Raw genomic sequence first — 21,899 nt, 5'->3', positions numbered from 1 at the left:
CAATCTGCAAAAGCCATTAGAACTCTGTCCTCCTTCAAATCCCTTCTCAATTCCAATTTTGACCATGATTGTTATGGTATGAAGCAAACTGAGACAGTCTGGGCATGTAGCCTGTAAAGACTAATTAAAATCTTATATTTATTGGCATCTACCGGAAAAAAAAAAAGTCTGGAAACTTGCAAATTATACACACAGCTAGTCATTTAACCTGGTCCTCACATCCTCTATGCCCCATCCCCTCCATGGTTTGTTATATTTATCTGCAGCATCTTGTCTATAATTAGATTTTAAGATAATTAGAAGTCAAATACTGTCTCTCACTCTATATTTGACCAGTGCAGTGGGGCACCAGTTCTAACTAGGGCTTTCTGGGCACTATCATAACACACATCAGAATAATAATTAATCCTCTCAATCTACAGTGTTTGTTTGTTTTTTAAACCACTGGCATTTAATTTAGGCTTTTATGAATGAGAACACCAGCGTCGACTCCTGAGCTAAAATTCCCTACGACATGCAAAGTAGAGAGAGAAGAGAAGTGAAGTCAGACAGCGAGCGAGAGAGAGAGAGAGAGACCACACATGCACACACAGAGACTGATTACACTATAATGGGGGTCCATCAGGAAGTGGTTAGAGTGTCAGTGGAAATGCAGTGGGCAAGGAGTGCAGCATGAAATAGAAAAGCAGGATTTTTAAAAACCCTGCAGCTACAGCATTTGACTTTCTAATAAAGTCAGTCTCAGAGGAGAGCAGAGATGGAAATGAGAAAAGGGTGCACTTGTGATGCAGTCATTCTTTCTGTCACTGCCTTATGGCTTTTCAGTAGGCCACACAAGGCCAATCCACCAGAATATGAATCAGATACAGTCAAGGCCCCCACAGAATACAGTAGGAGGCATCACCACTCACTGTTTGGGTTCTAATAGCTTTTTCCACCTCAATAAATTCTCTCTGTAAACAAAAAAACCTGTCCCAGTCTCTTCCCCCCTCCCTCTCCCAACACACACTTTTCCTTTGGTGGTTATTTTGAGGGGCCTTGGCTAATTGTCAGAGAATTAACAGCCAAGGAAAATTCCATGAAGCAGCACCCATTTGAAGTCAGTTTTGTTCCCATCATTAGGACTTGTGTTTTTACCATTCAACATTATTACTTGGCTATGTGTGGAGAGATATGATAGGCAGCAGAGAAAATGTGTTAAAGGGCAAAGGGTATTCATGACTCAAACTCCCTGTAAAATACTGTTAGGGTGGATAGAGGTATTTTATTATTGTCTCTGGTTGGAGTGTGGGCATCGCTGTGCTACACCACCCTGATCCAAACAATTGCACTCCAAACACTGTCAACTCAATCCAGTATATACGAAGCTATTCTGATGAACTGTTCAACTGCTGTCAGTTTTCGCAAGTCTCAATATAATAGATTCTTGTCAGTCAAACATACAGCACCAGGAAATGTAAGTTAATTCTGTTGACCACCATGCCACCTGGTCTTAAAATGGGCCGCTGGGGTGTGTGTAGCTATGATTCCACAATTTCATTTTCTCTATGCTATACCTTTAAAAATAAAGGCACCCTGTTCCTCCATTACTGCACGAGGAGGTGGATTGAAGGTAACTTTTCACTACTTCTGTGTCCCCCATGTTCTGGGACAGTGGTGGTGGAGAGAGGGCTGTTTCTCACCCCCTCAACTGTAAGTTAGGGCTTGTCTACACTGGCACTTCACAGCGCTGCAATTTCTCGCTCAGGGATGTGAAAAAACACCCCCCTGAGAGCAGCAAAGTTGCAGCGCTGTAAAGCGCCGGTGTAGACAGTGCACCAGTGCTGAGAGCTGCGCTCCCAGTGCTGGCAGCTACGCCCCTCATGGAGGTGGTTTTTTAGAGCCCTGGGAGAGCTCTCTCCCAGCACTCCGCTGCGACCACACAAGGCACGTTAAAGTGCTGCCACAGCTAGCCCTTAGAGAAGCCCCAATGCTGCTGTAACTAAGGATATGTCTACACTAGAAATGTAAGGCAACCTATATTAGGTCAACTTACAACCACCACAGTGGTGCATGTCCACGCTACCTTCCGAGGGTTGGTGATGCATGTGCTACCAGGAGCCCAGCTGCCCCACTGGCTCCCAGGCAGGCTGTCCCCGCACCCACTCCCTGTTCCCAGCTTGGAGCGGGGTCCATTTCCCCCCCGACTCTCTGGGGAAGCAGAGAGGCAGCTGGGCTCTAGCTGCCCAGCTTTCTTGTGAATTTCAGGGCTCCTGTTGTGAAGTTGAGAAGACAGCCAGCAGCCAATAGAAGGGATGTGTAGGCGCCGACCCCTTGGCTGCTCCAGGGCTGGAGCACTCACGCCGGGGCGGGGCAATGACCAGCAATAGTGCTGCAGCTCCAGCCAGGGATCAGTAATTCCTGGGCAGCCCTGTCCCCACTGATCAGCTAGTACATGGTTGCGTTAATCGTCTATGAGCTGTTCAACTTTTGTGGCCCCTGGGCTTGCTGCAGCAGAGGCTGAACCAGCCCTCCTCCAGCAACCTCAGGAAGCTGCCCTCCACTGCTCCAGCTAGGGTAAGCGGTGGGCCGGGGGAGGAGCACAGGGGTCATTCTGCCCTGCAGAAGACCAGCCTGATCATCAGTAGTGAAACCTTGCTCACCTGGGTCGCCCCACCTCGTACCTAGATCTCCTGGGCAAGCTCCAACACCAGGCAGCACTAGGTGAATCCTGTTTCAGGCAGAGGGAGTCTGGCAGAAGGTGGCTGTAGTGTTGGGGGAGGGGAGTCCACCATGGAAGCAGTTTGGTGGCGGGGGGGCATGTAGAGTCACTGCCAGTGTTGAGCTGCTCTGATCTCCCTAGCAGGGGTGGCAGGTTTGCAGAAATTTTGGTGGTGCCCAGAACCCCCCCACCTCAAACTCTGCTCTCTACCTGCCTAAGGCTCTGGGAGGGAGTTTGGCTGGGGGAGGAGGTTTGGGGTGCAGGCCCTGGGCTGGGGATTAGGGTGCAGGAGGGGTGCAGGCTCTGGGAGGGAGTTTGGGTGGGGGGGGGGGTCTGGGGTGCAGGCTCTGGGATTGAGTTTGGGTGCTGGGTGTAGGCTCCTGGCTGGGACAGGGCTGCAGGAGGGGATGAGGGATGCAGGCTCTGGGGCAGAGTTTGGGTGTAGGCTCTGGGCTGGGGCAAGGAATGGGGGTGCAGGACGGGGTCAGGGGTGCAGGCTCTGGGACGGCGTTTGGGTGTAGGCTCTGGGCTGGGGCAAGGCATGGGAGTGTAGCAGGGGGTGAGGGGTGCAGGCTCTGGGAGGGAGTTTGGGGGCAGGAGGGATGTGTGGAAAGGGGGAGGGGGTGCAGGGTCTGGGAGGGAGTTTGGGGATAGGAGGGGGAGTTTGGGGGTAGGAGGGGGGTGAGGGCTGTGGGGCTGAGGATGAGAAGTTTGGGGTGTGGGAGGGCTCCAGGGCTGGGACAGAAGATTAGAGTGCAGGCAGATGAGGGCTCTGTCTGGGGTTGGGCTTGAGGGGTTTGGGGCATTGGAAAAGCTCAGAGCTAGGGCAGAAGGGCAGGGTAAGGGCAGCCTGCCCTGCCATTAGCGAATGGGGGGCACTAGGACACTGCAGCAGTAGTTGATGCGGGGAGCTGGCAGAGCAGAGTCAGTGTGAGCTGCAGGCTCCGGGGTTGAGGGCAGTGAGTGGGGGCAGCAAGTGGGGGCCGGAGAACATTCGGAGGAGGTTCGGGGGGGGGGTGGATGGAGGCGGGGTCAGGGGAGAGACCCAGCCCCAAACATTGATGGAGCCGGGCCTCCGGCTCCTGAATATTGATGGAGCCCGGGCACCACGAGTGTGTATAACTCGCAGCCCCTGCTCCCTAGGTGGGGAAATGTTTGTCCTCAGGGGTGCCATTTAGGGGAGGGAGACTGTCCTGGCCTCCCAGGATAGTAAAAATCTGGGGGCAAATTTATCTCTCTCGTCTTTCCCTTGCATCCTGCATCCTTTATCCAAAATACCAATTTGGCACTGAAGTTAAATAGGTGTTAACAAAATCAGCAAAACAGAGTTTTTCAAAGTGTGATTAAAAATCCCTTCCCCTCTCCATTGCTCAGTTTTCTGTCTCTTGACTCTTGTGATGTTATCATTTCACTAGTTCTCTTGTTATCATAGATTTCAGAGTAACAGCCGTGTTAGTCTGTATTCGCAAAAAAGAAAAGGAGTACTTGTGGCACCTTAGAGACTAACCAATTTATTTGAGCATAAGCTTTCGTGAGCTACAGAGCTGTAGCTCACGAAAGCTTATGCTCAAATAAATTGGTTAGTCTCTAAGGTGCCACAAGTACTCCTTTTCTTTTTGTTATCATAGACTTTGTCTGAACTAGTGTTTGTTCTCTTGTACATTGTAGGGAGAGTGGTCACTTTGGATGAGCTATTACCAGCAGGAGAGTGAGTTTGTGTGTGTGGTTTCTGGAGGGGGGTGAGGGGGTGAGAGAACCTGGATTTGTGCAGGAAATGGCCCACCTTGATTATCATGCACATTGTGAAGAGAGTTGTCACTTTGGATGGGCTATTACCAGCAGGAGAGTGAGTTTGTGTGTGGGGGGGTGGAGGGTGAGAAAACCTGGATTTGTGCTGGAAATGGCCCAACTTGATGATCACTTTAGATAAACTATTACCAGCAGGACAGTGGGATGGGAGGAGGTATTGTTTCATGATCTCTGTGTGTATATAATGTCTGCTGCAGTTTCCACGGTATGCATCCGATGAAGTGAGCTGTAGCTCACGAAAGCTCATGCTCAAATAAATTGGTTAGTCTCTAAGCTGTCACAGGTACTCCTTTTTTTTTTGTTAAGTGACTGTAAATGCTAATCTAGACAGTTTCAGAGTGGTAGCCATGTTAGTCTGCATCAGCAAAAAGAACGAGGTTGAAGGTTTTGCAGGGAAGTTGAAGTGTTCTCTGACTGGTTTTTGAATGTTATAATTCTTGACGTCTGATTTGTGTCCATTTGTTCTTTTGCATAGAGACTGTCCAGTTTGGCCAATGCACATGGCAGAGGGGCATTACTGGCACATGATGGCATATATCACACAGGTAGATGTGCAGGTGAACGAGCTTCTAATAGTGTGGCTAATTTGATTAGGTCCTATGAGAGAATCCCTTGAATAGATATATGGACAGAGTTGGCAATGGACTTTGTTGCAAGGATAGGTGCCTGGGTTAGTGTTTTTGTTGTGTGGTTGCTGGTGAGTATTTGCTTCAGGTTGGGGGGCTGTCTGTAAGTGAGGACTAGCCTGTCTCCCAAGATCTGTGAGATTGAGGGATCGTCCTTCAGGATAGGTTGTAGATCCTTGATGATGCGTTGGAGAGGTTTTAGTTGGGGGCTGAAGGTGACGGCTAGTGGTGTTCTGTTACTTTCTTTGTTGGGCCTGTCCTGTAGTAGGTGACAGCCTACCAGTTGGAGAACACTTCAACCTCCCTGGACACTCAATTACAGACCTAAAAGTTGCAATTATTCAACAAAAAAACTTCAAAAACAGACTCCAATGAGAAACTGCAGAACTGGAATTAATTTGTAAGCTGGACACCATTAAATTAGGCTTGAATAAAGACTGGGAGTGGATGAGTCATTACACAAACTAAAAACTATTTCCTCATGCTAATTCCCCCCCCCATTGTTACTCACACCCTCTTGTCAACTGTTTGAAATGGGCCATCCTGACTATCACTAGGAAAGTTTTTTTGTTTTCTCCTGCTGATAATAGCCCAACTTAACCAATTACTCTCATTAGTGTTGGTAAGGCAACCCACATTTTTTCATGTTCTCTGTATTTATATATCTTCCTACTGTACTTTCCACTGCATGCATCTGATGAAGTGGGCTTTAGCCCACGAAAGCTTATGCTCAAATAAATTTGTTAGTCTCTAAGGTGCCACAAGTACTCCTCGTTCTTTTTATCAGGACATGGTGGCTCAGCTTCAGGCAAACCACAAAACTTTGTGCCCCAGAACAAACATTTGTGGAGAGCCTCAGTTATCAACACAATTAGTATTTACAATCACTTAGCTCAAATTATAACAGGATCACAAACTCTAGTCTAGACAAAGCCAAAGCATGAGTCCCCCATGCTAGACAGGACCTGGATTTTTAATATAAAAGGAGGCAACATAAATGTATTTTCCCCTCCCCAAAACAAACAAAAAGAAACATACAAACAAAAAGCCACCTAGGCTCCCAAATTGTCATGTCTTCTTTACACATCAGAAGAAAATCAAACAAAAACACGGTATTAGTTATTGCCCCTTTACAGATCACCTTTAAAATGAAATTATCCTTTACATTCTTAATTCCCCAAAATCAGGGTAACTGCTGACTTTGTGGGACTAAAAGACTAGATCTGGATGTGAAAATTTCTCCCATTCCACACTTGCATGTACATACAGAACAGAGTGCTGGGAACTCAACAGAATAGGTTAGGGTAAGAGAAAGCTGATTAGAGGAAAGAGGCCAGCAAAAAAAAATCTTGTCTTGAAAATAGCCACAGGGTTAGTTTAGTAATCAAGTTTTTTGAGTTTAAGTGAGATACAGCCCCACTAAAATAATCATGTAGCATCCAAATTTTACACTTATAACTTTTTTTTACACGTACTTGGGGCTCAGTCTATGGCTTTGGTCCTGATATAGTTCTCTCTGGGTCAATAGTAGATAATTTCCACCACCCTCTTCCCTTTTGGGGAAGCAATAATTATAAAGCTATTCAGGGACTGGGGTAGAATTTATGGTGGAAATTTAGGTCATTTGATCAAGAGGTTCCAAATATATATTCTCCCCCTGCATTATGCGCTTCTTTTAATTTTCAAAGTACTTTAAAATCCACATGCATAATGAGATTATCTAGGATATTGCCACAACAGTTGCAATAGTGCAAGTTTGGAATAAGTTAATTCCAACATTCTTCAGATACTATCCCCCTACAATAACAGGAAAAAATTAATATTCCAGTTGCTCTAAAACTGACATGCATAGTGAGATTACCTTGAACAGTGGTATTCCACAACTGAAACTGAGGTAGAGGGGAACTCCCATTGAGATGAATGGGTCATTTCACACCACCCAGAGTTATTATGTTAGAATATTCATCTCTTTGGAGCATCCTAATTCATCTGAGCACACCCCTCTGAGGTGAAGGGCCATTCAACATATCATCATGTCAATAGTACTCCTGTACTGCAGATGACTGTGCAGAGCCCCTTCCTTTACACTAGCTCCCTGAAGTACATACAAAGTCTGGTGCTTCCTGCTATTCCTCTTGCTGCCTCCAGCTGGTAGATGTGCTCCTCATGGCCCATCAGTTACCATCCTCCTTTCTTCCCATGGCCCTTCCAGCCCTACTAGGGGCATGGTGGAGCCAGGAGGAAGGCAGAGCTGGTAGCTAAAGTGGAAGATTATTCCCCTCCCATGGGTGCCCTCCAATCATGTCCCCTCACTAATACCTGTTCGTCAAGAAACAAGGGAAATTAACAGCTCTAAAATATGGTTAATACAGGACTTGTTTACACTCCAATGCCTTTGCCAGTATAGCTATGCCAGTTAGACTCACCCCTGCTTAGTTCCCTCTTCAGCTCAAGAAGTGTGTTTCAGATTCCTGCTGGCACTGCCATTCTGATGTGTCTTCTCTGGCCTGTCAGATTGGTTTTAGATCTGCTGGTGAACCACAGCGCCACTCATTAGACTGCTTCCCAGGCTGGTGAACCACCTGTGGTTCATTAATTTTATACCAGTGTAACTCCACTGATTTCATTGGGGTTGTTCCTGATTTACACTGCCCAGTCTAGGCACTGACTCCAGGGGTGCCCCAGGGCTCAAGCACCCACGGAAAATAATAGTGTAAATAGTGTAATAATAATAGGAAAACCACAGATGTTCAGCTGCTGGTATGGGGCCTTTGGGGAGAGGGCGGAGTGGGGCAAGAAGAGGTGGCGTGAGGGCGGAGCCTCAATGGAGGGACGGAGCAGGGACAGGAAGAGGTGGAGAGGGGTGGAGCACCCACCAGGAAAAATAAAAGCACCTATGAGGGGATGCAGTGTCTACATAGACAGTGCATAGCCCTAACTACACCAACATAAGTCCTATGCCTCTTGTGGAGATTGAGTTATTATGTCGGTGTAGTAAGGCATGTACATCAGCGTAAGGAAGACTGCAGTGTAGACACTGACATACTTAGGTTGACATAAGCTGCCTTATATCAACCTAACTGTGTAGTGTAGACCAGCTCTTATACTTAGTTCCAGTAGTCCTCTGTAGGCTGCATGAAATGAATAATGGGAGTGCACTGGGCTCTCTCCAGCATGTCCCCTACACTGGGGACCATGAGGGGAGCCACACAGGGCCCTTAGGCTGGCTGTTCACTACTGTGTAAGCCACCAGCACTGGGTACAGTTCCTACAGGCATTGTACATCAGCTTTCTGCCCCATGTACACCACTGGAGAAATACAGTAGGACAATCACCCTAGAGAATCAGGCTTTTGTATTCTCCATACTCATCTGCTGACCTGTTGTGGTTCAAATGCAAGACAAACAAAGCTTTTAGCAAGCAAGCGGGAAGGTCTGCCGTGTCGGCTTTCCACCCTTTCTTTTATTCTTTCTCCACTCATGCGCATTACATACTCCAACTGCAAAAGGAAACAACAAAAGGAATAATATGACTTTGATTAATATTCTTATTTACCAGCTTCTATCTACTACATTCCTTGCTTAGGCCTTGAGCCCAGTCCAAGGAAGCTTCTCACGGTTCATGTCCTCTGGGCGACTTCCCATGGTCCATGTCCTTGGAAGGAGCAGTGTCTGCACTGCTCCTACACAACACTCAGGGTGCGCCCTGAATGTTTGCAGGTGCATGAACCCTGTATGAACCCTTCACTGACCAGAAGTGCTTTAAGGGGATTCAGGAAGGAGGATGTTAGAGAGGGAGCAACACATTCTTCTTTCTCTGTCTCACATTCTGGGGTACGGTCCAGACCAGTGATGGGTGTGTCAGGACCTGCCCTGCAACCTTGGGAGCTGCACAATGCTTTGCTATTGTAGCTCACAACCTAGGCTGCTCACAAAATAGCAAAATAGCATGGAGATCATATCCTGAGTGTCTGTGTAGAGCTGCAGTCCTTGTCCAGCAACTCTGACCCCAGCAGCCTGCCAGCAACACACCAGCCACACTCTGGCTTCCAGCAGCTGTGGTTACTACTTTCAGAGTGACCCCAACATAGTCCCAGTACCAACTTTCCCCAAAAAACCTGTGTTTGACACTGACCAGTACTCTTCTGGACAGTTCAGATATTAGAGGTCCTTTGCTACTCTAAGGGAGTCAATCTCCAACAGTTTGCTACTTTTAACTGGACTTACTAAACAGTTCAGTTTAAACACAGCACTGGATTAGTTTTGTTTTTTAATCAAAATAAGTTTAACTACAAGGCAATAGATTTTAATGAGTACAAGGATAAGGTATTAGAGTGAGAAATGGTTACAAGGCAAATAAGGCTAAAACACTGTCTAATAGCTAAAACTTAACAAACTAGATTTTGTTCAAGGTAAAATCCTTACCACATGGTCCCAGCAACATTACTAACCAAATTTTCATGTCAGGATCAGCTCCCAAAGTCAAAAGGTTTGTTCCTTTGTCTTCTTAGGTGAAAGAGTGAGAGGACGTGTGAGAGATATAGAGAGAAAGATAGATAACCTGGGGTGTTTTTGCGCTTCACTTTTATAGTCCAGTAGCCGTTTGAAATTATTTTTTCCTCATGGTCACCCCTAGATAAAAATTCATTCCCATTGGGAGGACAGAGACCTGGAGTTTTATGGTGAAAAAGAAAAGGAGTACTTGTGGCACCTTAGAGACTAACCAATTTATTTGAGCATAAGCTTTCGTGACCTACAGCTCACTTCATCGGATGCATAAAAGTGGAAAATGCAGTGAGGATGTTTTTATACACACAGACCATGAAAAAATGGGTGTTTATCACTTCAAAAGGTTTTCTCCTCACACCCCACTCTCCTGCTGGTAATAGCTTATATAAAGTGATCACTCTCCTTACAATGTGTATGATAATCAAGGTGGGCCATTTCCAGCACAAATCCAGGGTTTAACAAGAATGTCTGAGGAACCGGGGCGGGTGGAGGGAGGAGGAAAGGGGGTAGGAAAAAACAAGCGGAAATAGGTTACCTTGCATAATGACTTAGCCACTCCCAGTCTCTATTCAAGCCTAAGTTAATTGTGTCCAATTTGCAACTGAATTCCAATTCAGCAGTCTCTTGCTGGACTCTGGTTTTGAAGTTTTTCTGTTGTAATATCACAACTTTCATGTCTGTAATCGCGTGACCAGAGAGATTGAAGTGTTCTCCGACTGGTTTATGAATGTTATAATTCTTGACATCTGATTTGTGTCCATTTATTCTTTTACGTAGAGACTGTCCAGTTTGACCAATGTACATGGCAGAGGGGCATTGCTGGCACATGATGGCATATATCACATTGGTAGATGTGCAGGTGAACAAGCCTCTGATAGTGTGGCTGATGTTATTAGGCCCTGTGATGGTTTTCCCTTAATAGATATGTGGGCACAGTTGGCAATAGGCTTTGTTGCAAGGATAGGTTCCTGGGTTAGTGGTTCTGTTGTGTGGTATGTAGTTGTTGGTGAGTATTTGCTTCAGGTTGGGGGGCTGTCTGTAGGCAAGGACTGGCCTGTCTCCCAAGATTTGTGAGAGTGTTGGGTCATCCTTCAGGATAGGTTGTAGATCCTTAATAATGCGTTGGGAGGGTTTTAGTTGGGGGCTGAAGGTGATGGCTAGTGGCGTTCTGTTATTTTCTTTGTTGGGCCTGTCCTGTAGTAGGTGACTTCTGGGTACTCTTCTGGCTATGTCAATCTGTTTCTTCACTTCAGCAGGTGGGTATTGTAGTTGTAAGAATGCTTGATAGAGATCTTGTAGGTGTTTGTCTCTGTCTGAGGGCTTGGAGCAAATGCAGTTGTATCGTAGAGCTTGGCTGTAGACAATGGACCGTGTGGTGTGGTCTGGGTGAAAGCTGGAGGCATGTAGGTAGGAATAGCGGTCAGTAGGTTTCCAGTTTAGGGTGGTGTTTATGTAACCATCGCTTATTAGCACCGTAGTGTCCAGGAAGTGGATCTCTTGTGTGGACTGGTCCAGGCTGAGGTTGATGGTGGGATGGAAATTGTTGAAATCATGGTGGAATTCCTCAAGGGCTTCTTTTCCATGGGTCCAGATGATGAAGATGTCATCAATATAGCGCAAGTAGAGTAGGGGCGTTAGGGGACGAGAGCTGAGGAAGCGTTGTTCTAAGTCAGCCATAAAAATGTTGGCATACTGTAGGGCCATGCGGGTACCCATAGCAGTGCCGCTGATTTGAAGGTATACATTGTCTCCAAATGTGAAATAGTTATGGGTGAGGACAAAGTCACAAAGTTCAGCCACCAGGTTTGCTGTGACATGCGGTGAAAAAGGTTATTGCTTGTTAAAATGTAGATCAATCTGTTCTTCCCCCCTATGTTGCCAAAGAATGTCCATTTAACTAGTGATTGCCAATCAACTTTGATGACACCTGGCTAGAAGTGTCAGATTGCCCTTTTTCTTTGTGAAACAGATTTACCTCTCCTGCTGTTATAAGGATCCTGCTTAACAACTTCTGCCTGGTCATGTGCTAACATCGTCATAGAGAGAGAATTCATAACTTGACATATAATGTTGCTACAGGAAAAGGAGTACTTGTGGCACCTTAGAGACTAACCAATTTATTTGAGCATAAGCTTTCATGAGCTACAGCTCACTTCATCGATGAGGTGAGCTGTAGCTCACGAAAGCTTATGCTCAAATAAATTGGTTAGTCTCTAAGGTGCCACAAGTACTCCTTTTGTTTTTGCCAATACAGACTAACACGGCTGTTACTCTGAATGTTGCTACATACATTTCACCATGATATAGTTGACCAGTGTGTTATTAGTTTTCAAATGATACTTCACAAGACCTATTATGTACAAAGATTATTACAATAGTAAAGGAGTACTTGTAGTGCCTTAGAGACTAACCAATTTATTTGAGCATAAAGTGGAAAATGCATCCAATGAAGTGAGCTGTAGCTCACGAAAGCTTATATTCAAATAAATTGGTTAGTCTCTAAGGTGCCACAAGTACTCTTTTCTTTTTGTGAATACAGACTAACATGGCTGCTACTCTAACACCTATTACAATAGTGTATATGATATGAATACAGGGGTGCATTTGGTCACACTCTTCAATTGATATTTTATATTGGTTGAGTCTTTTTTCTTTCTTAATGTGAAATACAAGCAATCTAGTCTAAAAGTACATGTTGCTCCTTGAGAATCAAAATCAGAACATTAGGTAAATGAGTTTTTGCTTCCACCAAGCATAACTGACTTCTTTGTCTTCACCATGAAAGGGGCTGACTGAAGGATTTGGAGAGCTGATCCCCTGGGACGCATGCAAAGTTAACATCCTCATTAAAAACAAAAAATGGAATCAGAACCCTCCACTCACATCCAGCCTTTTGCTGCAAAAGAAGAGAAGCCCAGCTGCTTCTGCAGGTATCTTTGTATAATTTCTTAACATTGAAAATAGCGTATTTTGAAGGACAATTGCCAAAATCAGCCAAAGGACTGAGAATCTGCCAGTATCCAGGGGGCTTTATGTGCATTGTGGTTATTTTTTGCACTAACATAGCATTTACAAACATTACTTACTTATTTAGCTACCTTACAGCATTAATTATTATCCTCATGCAGAAGGAGAAATGCAGACCCAAAGGTTAGGTAGCTAGACCAAGGTCATATCAGAATATCAAAGCCAGGATTACAACACATACATTCTTTGCTAGATCATTCTTCCTCTCATACTGTTGTATTGCTAGAAGCCACATCTAGAGTAGTCAGCAGGGGAGCTGGCTGATCTGCAGGCTAAACAGAGATAAATTCATAGATGCTATATTCAAAGTTAATCATTTTTTATAATGATTGTGTCCGAGGGTATGTATATTATACACTGCACAAGTACATCTGTCTCCTTACAAAAAGGTCTGAGTTAGTAGAAGACGCAAAACTCTCCTGAGTTATGGCTTCAGCTAATATTGCCTGCCACTGAAGGAATTAGGCTTTATTGGCAAAGTGTATGTTGCATCCTCAAATTGTTTGATATAAAGCACCTTGTATAAAAATAGATTGGGACATGGTATACTTTATTGATTGACCAGATTGTGGTGTAGAAGAAAATGAGTCTTTGACATGCACTGGCCTCGAGTTTTTGGAGCTAATATGTTTGGTCAGGGTGGATTAAGTTGTTTGACAAAATACATTTTTATACACTGTGGATATGGATTAAGGTGATTTCTGCAGGATGAGAATCTGATCAGTTTAACCTATTTCTATAAACCAAGGTGGGGCAAGGGGATGATACACCGAGCAAACTGGTGCATTTGAATCAAAAAAGTTCAGTGCTGTTCTCTGTGTTCATTTTGTGAAGTAACCAGGACCTTTCTAGCACCCACACTATGAAAATCTGGGCCAAAAACATACTAAGGATATTTTGTATTTAAAATAAAGAAGAACCTTCAACATTTCAGTCCCAAACCTTGCAGTGGGACAACTCACATGTTTAAAGTTGTGTATGCATTTAAATGCTTGTCTGCATCATGCCCTATTACTGATTAATCCATTTTACATTTTGGTAAACTGAGGCACAGTGATTTCCCGAGTGCTGAACACAGCATGTCTCAGGGAGAGTCAGGACTAGAATCTAACTCTCAGTCTCTCTTCTAACCATACTTCTCTTCAACCACACAAAAGAACAGATTCTGATTTTATTTACACTGTTAATTTGCAGTAATCTGCATAATCTTTAGTGCAGTTACACTGGTTTAGGACTGGTGTCAATGAGATCAGATTCTGACCCAACTGTCTTTATTTTGGCTTTTTGCTGTATCCTAATTTTAAGATCTTTCATCTGTACCCTTTGTTTCAAATTTCCTTCTGCATTTTCTAACATCTCTGCATTTTTAGATGCAGTATTCCTCCTCAAAGGAAATATGACAGTATTTACAAATTGTATTCTTTATTTTCACAACACCATGTACATAACATAAGAGAGAGCAAAAAAGCTTCCAAGATAAGTATTACAGTATTTTTAAGACCAAAAGTTCTGGGGCCAGGGTTTATCCCTTTCATCTCTCATCATCTCTAATCATTGGTCACAAGAAAATAAAATTGCAAACAATTAAACAAAAAGAACCAATATAACTGAGAAGCAGCCTCAGCAGACGTCCGAATCTCACACACTTGTCCCACTTTAATACCTGCCTTTGGACACTGTCTAGGCAAGATTGCTTTGTAGGGCTGGCTTTAGGCATAGGAAGCCAGTTGTGTAGGGTAACTATATGATAAATAGAAAAGGAGTACTTGTGGCACCTTAGAGACTAACCAATTTATTTGAGCATGAGCTTTCGTGAGCTACAGCTCACTTCATCGGATGCATACTGTGAAGTGAGCTGTAGCTCACGAAAGCTCATGCTCAAATAAATTGGTTAGTCTCTAAGGTGCCACAAGTACTCCTTTTCTTTTTGCGAATACAGACTAACACGGCTGTTACTCTGAAACCTGTCATTATATGATAAATAATTCTCCTAAATTACCTGATTTTGGACTTCTCTACATTGGCAAGTTTCTGCGCAGTAAAGCAGCTTTTTGCACTCAAACTGCAGACGTGTACACACTGCCAAGCCTCTTTGTGCGCAGAAACTCCTCAGTTGCAGCGCTGCAAAAAAACCACCTCAATGAGAGTCGTAAGGCTATTTGTGCAGAGGCTCCAGCGCTCTATTGCCAGTGTAGATACTTGATTGCTTTCTGTTCTGTAATTGGCCTCCGGAGCTGTCCTATAATGCCTCAAGTGACCGCTCTGTTCATTAATTTGAACTCAGCTGCCCTGGAGACATGCGCCCCTACCCTTTCAAAGCACAGTTTCTAACAGCCCTTGGATGCTGTGCTGATCTGCTCTGGGACACAAAGCAAACCATTAATGTGGAATGCTTGTGCCCTTGAACACAGAGGCAGATGTGTGTGTGTGTGAGAGGGAGAGGGAGAGATTTCTGTGCAGAGAGCCCAGGGAGGGAGGCAGGGGCTGATGTCAGAGTTTCCGCCTCCCCCTGCCTCAGGACTGGTTGCTTTCTGCAGCTGTCTGAACTTGTAAGACAGCATGCTGACACACTCTCTGTCCCCCAAAACACACTGTGTCTCTCTCCCCCTCCCCACCCAACACACTCCCGCCCCCCGCCACCCCACACTTCAGTTGAAAAGCAGCTGGCAATGTAGTAGGATGCCCATGGAACAATGGGACTGGGAAACCTGAATCATGTGATGCTGTGCCTGCCCCATGAGGCATTACAAACCCTTCCCAAAGCACCCTGCGGCCAGTTGCACAGTGGGATAGCTACCACAAGGCACTGCTGTCCTTGCCGTCGCAAGAGCTGCTAATGTGGATGCGTTCCAGCATCACAAGGAGTACAGTGAGGAGACACAACAGCGATTTAATTCCAGTGTTTTAATAAAAGTGGTATAACTTGTGGTGCAGAAACTTGCCAGTGTAGACATACCCTTGGCCTCTAGCAATCTTTTTACCGAGTCTGAAGGAAGCATGCTTCTCTGCAATGAGGTGTTACTGCGAAGTCTCATGTACAGCATGTTCCACGCAAAGCATATCCCTCAGATTAACACTTCATCTTCCGTTAGCTGCTCTACTTTACAGCAACATCAGCTCCCTCCCAAGTCCCTATTTTTTCTCTCTCCCTGAATCGCTATGAATAGTAATTTGGGGGCTTTATGTTTTTGTTCGGCTGAAGTGTGCAGTCTGTGACATTACCATAATCTATATCATACTTCCCACAACAGGCATTTTTGTCAAACAACTTAATCAGACCTAAATAACACAATACATCTTAAAGCCAAATTCCATCCTTCATATGAACAGAGGCATATCATACTATTGACATATTAATTTTTGCATCTGAACTTCAGCAGTGATCAATGCCTAATGCTTAAGAGATGGAAGGAAAATGAGGAAAGAACCTCTAATGAATCTCGTCAATTGTGTAATGGTATATATATGATAAGTAGAAGGAAAATCCCTTCTAGACCTCATGTGACATTTAGGCTCTACGCTGATGCATATGATTTCATTACCCTTATATCAATGAAGCTAATAAAAAAATACATCTTTTTTAATATATAGAAAATGGTGGTTTTTATCCAAATGAAAATTTTCAGGACAAATATTAATTCTGGTCAGCATTTTTCATGTTTGGCAAGTGGGGAAAAATATTTCTTTCACTTTTATTCTTCTCATTCTTTTTTGCATAGGTAAGAAAGTGAGCAAAAGTCATGGGGTTTCCCACAAAAGGATTTTCTCTCCAAAAATAAAAAAAGTTTTGAAATTTAATTGAAAAATAAATAATAATCCCCCCCACAAATTTTTGAATGAAGTGCAAAAGTTTCATGTCTTCGGATTTTTGTGTATGAAACATTCTTAACTTTTTTTCAAAGCAGCTCTCGTTTTTACTTTATCCTTCATTACTATACATATTACTGGCTGTATTTATCCACCCTTTTGAAAAATTCAGCTTCAATATTTAAATAATTTTTCTCCTGGAGCAGAAGAATCTGCGTTATATTCCTACATTGTATGCATGGGTTTTAGATGGTAGCTGTGGAGTCTCCATGGCCAATAAATTCAAAATAGCAGCAAAAATCTTCTGAAACAGTGTTTCCTTGTGTGAGATCCAGATGAATTTCCAGATTAGAGTTTAAATATGTTTAGACATGCCTTGACCCCTCTGTACTGAACTTGTACTGACTGAATCAATGTGATAAGCCTCTTGAGGTCCACACATCTTTTACAGACACTGAATAAGGGTTACCCAATGATGGAGGTGGTTGAATTGTACGAAAGAACAGTTTAGTGAGTATTTTGGTGAATATAAGTACTGCAATAGTAATATTCTGGCTCACTGGGTCCTATGATATGCTATCTGTGAGTATTTGGATAATTGCTGGATAAAAATGAACACTGATTCTCTGTATCATGATTTTTTGTGCATCCGTTTCTTCATCTGAAAATTTGTCACTGAAGTTTGAGACCAAGAGTTTGAAGTAATATCTTTTATTGGACAACTTCTGTTGCTGGGAGAGACAAGCTTTGGAGCTATCACACCTTGGAAATGCTACGTGCATGGGAGCTCATTGCATAGACTGGAAGACTTAGGCTAAGTCTACACTAAGTTTATGTCGGCATAACTTATTTCTTGCAGGGATGTAAATAAACCACCCCCAAGTGACCTAGTTACACCACCATATTGGTACCAGTTAGGGTACCAATAGATCTGGGGTAAGTGACTGGTCTCTTGGGACTGGAAGCAACCTGAATATTTTGTGATGTTTTGATATAAGTGACCATTTATCACTAAGACTTGGTGTCTACTACAGGGTGGAGCTTACGTTGACCTATGTAAGTGTCTATATTAAAATTTAGCTCGCACCGATAGCCCCGCTACACCTACTTAATAACTCCACTTCCATGAGAGGCGTTGAATCAATCTTGATGTAGTTAGGTCGACACACTGTCAGTGTAGACACTGCGTTGCTTACATCAATAGTTACTGGCTTTCAAAAGCTGTCCCACAATGCTCTAAACTGACAGAACAATTGGTACAAGTGCTCCTGGTGAGGAGATGTACTACCAAAAAAGAAGCAAAATGTAGATGTGCACAAGCAATGTAATTATTGCAATGTAACTATGCCTCATCATTGGCTGACATAAGTTAGGTCGACTTAATTTTGTGGTGTAGACATGCTCTAGGTCCAGCTTGTCTGGGTGGCAAAATAGACTGGAAAGCCCAAGAGGATTCTGTGATTCTATGATAAGACTGAAATGGTGATACAGGAGTTCACGTTTGTTACTGGGCTGGTGAAATCTAATTATAGAACATACCATAATTTTGGGATGTGTGCAGTGTTTTCGACAGTCTGCACTGAGATAGGCACTCAGTCATGAGCCACTCCAGACAGCATGTCAGACACCTTTCTGAAAGTTTGGTACCAAAAATGGACACAGTACTCCAGTTGAGGCCTCACCAGTGCTGAGTTGAGTGATTCAATTACCTTCCATGCCTTACATACAACGCTCCTGTTAATACACACCAGAATATTTGCCTTTTTCACAGCTGCATCACAGCATTTATTCATAATTAAATTTGTTATCCACTATTATCCTCAAATTCTTTTCAGCAGTACTACTGCCTACCCAGGTATCCCCCATTTTGTAGCTGTGCATTTGATTTTTCCTTCCTACATGTACTACTTTGCATTTTGTGCAATAGTATGCAGCAACACAGAAGCAGTTTCTGCAAAAAAACCTGATGATTTGCCCAAATGGTGCACAGAGCTTGAATGTGAAGTAGATGTAAAAATAACAGGCATATACACATTTTCTTACCTCCTGACAGGACTTAACTTTGCTCCCTGTTCTCTCTAGGCACCAAGTTGCAGCTAGCTTGCTGCAGGCTATGCCTCTCAAGTCAGTCTGTTTGTGTATCCGCCTCCCTGCATGCTGACTGAGTGTCCCTGCTACTTCTAGCTGAACTGACCACACCCTTTCTCCCAGAGGCATCTTTTTAACCCCCCAGGATCTTCTGATCTCAGTTCTAGCATTGGGAAGAGAAAGACATCCTAATTCAGATGGCATACCAAGTAGGTTTAATAGATTCATAGATTCTAAGGCCAGAAGGGGCCACTGTGATAATTTAGTCTCACCTCCTGCATAACACAGGCCTTAGAAGCTTCCCCTAAATAAATCCTAGAGCATAGCTTTTAGAAAAAACATCCAAGCTTGATATAAGAATTGTCAGTTATGGAGAATCCACCATGACTTCTGGTAAATTGTTCCAATGGTTAATTACTGTCAGATAAGACATGGGATGTTCTCCCCCTAATTGATGGCCCAGCCATTGTTGTCTTAACTCTTTTGAAGAACTTGAGAGGTGCTTACCCATATCATTGTTTTAGCCTTTCTGAGTTCCTTAACAATCCCTCTTTACAGCCTCTTTTGAGTTGACTGCATGCATTCAGCCAGGCAGCGATATAGAATTGAACAGGGAAACAAAGTTCTACATAATATTCCTAAGAAATAATACAGACATTTTCCCAGTTTGTCACAAGTGAAGCTGCCAGAATCCTGGGGGAGGGAGGCAATAGTGGAATCCTGCTGGGGAAGAATCAAGATAAGAGAAGTTCTTCAGGGTTCAGGAGAAAGGACCAAGAAGCAGAGGACTTCACTGAAGCCTGAGAGGGGCAAAATAATTATTAGTTTGGGCACTTTATTGGGATTTTCTGTTCAACCTTTAGTTGCCCTGGAATGGGAGTCAAATTTTATGTGAGCTGGCTGAAGGACCAGACCACAAAACACTAAGAGAGAGACACTCAGAAAAAGACACAGGCTGGGAAAGGCCATTAGAGGGTCTACAAAGTATCTGCCAGGGGTTGCCAAAGAAGAGGACCCTTTGCAAGCTAATTTGATAACTTTTGATGAGATTAAAGAGTTTGCTTATTACAGGTGTTAGTGTTCATGTAATATATGTAGACATCTGTAAGGTGTTTGACTGGGTACTGAACGATAATTAAGGACCCAGATTAAGAAACTAGAAAGATATCAAATTAATGTGGCACACATTAAATAGATTACCAATAGATCTCAAAGTTGTTGTAAATGAGGAATCATTATAAAATGGGTATGCTTCTAGGGGTGTCCTGCAGGAATCAGTTCTTGAGCCTACGCTATTTAACAATTTTAAATATGACCTGGAAGAAAGCATAACATCATTGATAAAGTTTGAAGGCCCCACAAAAATTGGGGGAGTGGTAAGTAATGAAGAGGACAGGTCACTAATCTGGATCACTTGGTAACCTGGGCACAAAAACACAATATGGTTTTGAAGATGGTTCAATATAAATGTATACATCTAGGAATATAGGCCATACTTACAGGATGGTGGACTCTGCCCTAAGAAGCAGTGACTCTGAAAAAGAGTTAGGGGTCATGGTGGATAATCAGCTGAACATGAGCTCCTAATGTGATGCTCTGGCCAAAAGAACTAATGCAATCCTTCGATTCATAAGCAGGGGAATCCTGAGAACATTATTAGACCTTTGTATTTGGCACTGGTTTGACAACTGCTGGAACACTGTGTCCATTTCTGGTATCCACAGTTCAAGAAGGATGCTGATAAATTGGAGAGGGTTCAGAGCAGAGTCATGAGAATGATTAAAGGATTAGAAAACATGCTTTACATTGACAGACTCAATCTATTTGCCTTAACAAAGAGAAGGTCAAGGTGTAACTTGATTACAATCTATGAAAGTTTATATGGGGAACAAATATTTTATTTATTTTCATTCTATCACAGAAAGAGATTGTGATGTTATTGACATGAACTGTGACCGTATAGATCATTGTTGCAGCCAGGGTCCTATGGTTGCACCAGGTCTTGTAGAGGAGGTCAAGTGGGGTGTCTATGCAAAGGTTGTAGTTTGCTGGTTATGATTATGCTGTCTGTATGTGTATCATTTTTGTATTTGAAGTTATGAATACTGGCTATGTACTTGTATCTCAATGTGCTTGATTCTAAGTAGCCTCAGTGAAGCATTTGGTCAGCTTCTTGAGAAAGGACTATTCTGAGTAAGTGCCCAATCAAGAAACACTTAACTGACAATGGACTTCGGGAGACACCAATCCAGACACTAATCTGAGCTTTCCTGGGAAAGTTCAAACTAATATGTAAACAATGGCATTGGCCTGCAAAAAGCTGAATCATTCATGGACATGTGACTTGCCCAGGTGGCTATAAACTCCATCTTGTTGCTGTGATTTTGCACAGGAGAACAAAGGGGTTTCTGCCCCCAAGAGAAAGAATATAAAAGGCCATGGAAACCCCTCCATTTTGTCTTCAGCTGGCTCAAGAGATGGTCTCTCCCTCCTAAGAGATGCTTGAAAAAAAACTGGAACAAAGGACAGTAACTACAGGGGTCTGAGTGATTGCTGGACCCAGGCCATAACCTACAATGTTGGCCTGAAAAAGATTGGGCCCAGACTAGGAAGGAGTCTAGTCTGTGAAAGAAGCTTATTGGAACATCTCTGAGGGTGAGATTTACCTGCATTCAGTTTCCTTCTGTATTAGGCTTAGACTTGTGTGTTTTGTTTTATTTTGCTTAGTAACTTTGTTCTGTCTGTTATTACTTGGAACCACTTAAATCCTACTTTTTATATTTAATAAAATCATTTTTTATTAATTAACCCAGAGTAAGTAAGTAATACCTGGGGGACCAAACAGCTGTGCACATCTCTCTATCAGTGTTACAGAGGTCGGACAATTTATGAGTTTACCCTCTATAAGCTTTGTACAGAGTAAAACAGAGTCATTTGGAGTTTGGATCCTATTGGGAGCTGGGTGTCTGGGTGCTAGAGACAGGAGCACTTATTAAGCCATTTTCAGTTAAGTCTGCAGCTTTGGAGGCATGGGTCAGACCCTGGGTATGTGTTGCAGCAGATTAGTGTACCTGGCTCAACAAGACAGGTTTCTGAAGGCCCAAACTGGCAGATAATATGGGCTCAGAGGTAGTCTCAGCACATTAGGTGACAGTCCGAAGGGGGTCTCTGTGACCAAACCCATCACAGGCATAACAAGATCACAAAGGCTGGAATTTGAAGCTAGACAAACTCAGACTGGAAATGAGGCATACATTTTTAACAGTGAGATTAATTAACCATTGGAACAATTTTCCAAAGGCCATGGTGTATTCTTTGTCACTGGCAATTTTT

Source organism: Lepidochelys kempii, chromosome 6, assembly GCF_965140285.1.
Source record: "Lepidochelys kempii isolate rLepKem1 chromosome 6, rLepKem1.hap1, whole genome shotgun sequence".
NCBI classification, from domain to species: Eukaryota; Metazoa; Chordata; order Testudines; family Cheloniidae; genus Lepidochelys; species Lepidochelys kempii.
This window is presented reverse-complemented; position numbering follows the sequence as displayed.